The 2414-nt window shown below is 36.5% G+C and overlaps 1 pseudogene; it reads left to right on the plus strand.

Moving 5' to 3' along the window:
- Positions 1–421: 421 nt before the first annotated feature.
- LOC148566482 (WAT1-related protein At3g18200-like) lies at positions 422–2032 on the plus strand (annotated as a pseudogene).
- The last annotated feature ends 382 nt before the right edge of the window (positions 2033–2414 follow it).

The following is a 2414-nucleotide window of genomic DNA, read 5'->3' on the forward strand; positions in this document are numbered from 1 at the left end:
ACTAGACGATGATAGAAAATCAATACAAATAATAATGTCACTAAAATTATTACAAAGGAGATGGTGGGAACATGGTCATGCAAACCAGAGGTTGGCCACTCTCTAACTACCTGGCTAACGTGATCCACCTTCAATTTGTCTCCCTAAAATATTACATTAAAAGTCAACAAGCACAAGAAATTATATATATAAGATTTTGTAGTCTAGAGATAACTTAGGATATATTTTAAACGCTTATATGCCTTTGTAATAATATCGGTAGCTGCCGATAATCACTTTATACAAAATGAACAATTTTGAATGTTCCTTCAGATTGTTCCCTCTCTATATAAGCACGTCTCTCTAAGTATTTCCTTTATCTCCATACCCAAGTCTAAGTTGCTAGAACAAGAACACAGGATGGAAAGTGTTATGACAAAAAAAAGTGAAGCTTCTTGTGGCATTAATGGCCCTTCAATTTTGTTTTACAGGATACCACATTGTCTCTAGACTTGCACTTAATATTGGTGTCAGTAAAGTTGTTTACCCTGTTTATCGAAATATAATTGCCCTTCTTTTGTTGAGTCTACTTGCTTATTTCTTAGAGAAGTAAGTTTCATGATTAAACATGCATATTTTATAGTTTCCTATAGTGTCTGTCACTTTTTATGTTGGCAAAATTTTAACATGAAACAATGAACAGGAACGAAAGACCACCCCTTGCTTTTTCTTTGCTGTTTCAGTTCTTCCTATTAGCATTGCTAGGGTAAGCAATAAAAAAAAAAAAAAACCTGCAATTTTCGAGTTATTTGTTTCCGTTTTATTCTTCTAACATTATTTTTCATTGGCTGTGCTAGCATCACTGCAAACCAAGGGTTTTACTTGTTGGGATTATATTATGCTTCTCCAACTTTAGCTTCTGCAATGCAGAACTCAGTTCCTGCAATCACTTTTGTCATGGCCTCAGCTCTAGGGTATTTCATTTCACATCTTTTGAGTTTGAACATTTTTGTCATCTGATCTATTCACAAGTTTTTTATAGACTTGAGGAAGTCAACATTGCAAGAATAGACGGATTGGCAAAAATTCTAGGAACCATTGCAAGTGTTGGAGGTGCAACTGTGATCACTCTATACAAAGGTCCTCCTCTTCTCCACCTGCAGACACCTCAGATGCAAGAAGATAGCTACATACATCAGTCATCAATCAAAGTTCAGAACTGGACATGGAGTTGCGTATACTTTACTTGGACATTGTTTGTCTTGGGCTGCTCGGATGGTTTTTCAGGTGTCTTCGTCATAATCATTATTGATCATGAGTTGCATGCATGAAACTGCAAATTAGTGAACGCCTGGCTTCATTCTTAATAATGTTGCACTGACTCTATTTGCTTAATTGTTTTCTATGTTAACCAAAGTGGCTAAACCCTTTTTTCAGGCTCCTGTGGTGAAGAAGTATCCAGCAAAACTATCACTCACTTCCTTTACATTCTTCTTTGGATTAGTTCAGTTCTTGATTATAGAAGCCTTTTTAGAAACTCATATGGAACGTTGGAAGATAATATCAACAGAAGAGCTTCTTACCATCCTATATGCTGTAATACTCTTCACTTCATCAATGAAATATAGTTCGGATGTTGATAATCTTAATTGAAAATGTCACGGGAATGTGATTCATTCTTATCTAACCTCAAATCATGCAACTTGGTGTAAGTCAACTGAATTCATTTATGTGTTGATGATTCCAGGGAATTGTATCGTCTGAGGTTGTCATATCTCTGCAAACATGGTGTATTCAAAAGGGTGGCGCTGTATGTGTTGCTGTCTTTCAGCCATTGCAAACCTTTTTAGTTGCTATAATTGCAGCCCTCATTCTTGGTGATCAGTTATACTCTGGAGGGTATGTACTATGTAGAACAATTTATTAACCCTGAATATAAGATTTCTTCAATCAGTTTTTAAAATGGCATAATTCCGTAATTTGAACCCCCCCCCCTCTCTTTTTCTCTCTTTTTTACAGGATTGTCGGCGCAATAAGCCTTGCTCAACGATGAGGAAGAGAATAAACATGCTGATGCAGCACCTAAAGGCATACGTTGACATCTCGATCCATTGACATTGACAAATACATGCAATCATGCATACCATGGCATCCAGTTTCTGGTGTAGTATCGGCACAACACAACCACTGAAATAGTCCAGCTCTTTGCAGCATTGCAACTTGTGCAAGATTCAGTTATTTTTCATTAATGTATCTTTATGCTTATTTTCACCTAGTAAATCATATCGTACTAGATATTTCGAGTCAAGGACTCGAGGCATAAGGCCTGGCTGACGTTAGTTTAAGCGAAAGATAAAACTGTCCGTTAGAATCCATGTGCTTTTGCTTTACCCACTGACATGTACATCTGAATTTAATTATGAAAGGTCACAGTC

This window comes from Arachis ipaensis, chromosome B4 (genome assembly GCF_059453495.1).
Source record: "Arachis ipaensis isolate K30076 ecotype BB chromosome B4, ASM5945349v1, whole genome shotgun sequence".
Taxonomy (NCBI): Eukaryota; Viridiplantae; Streptophyta; class Magnoliopsida; order Fabales; family Fabaceae; genus Arachis; species Arachis ipaensis.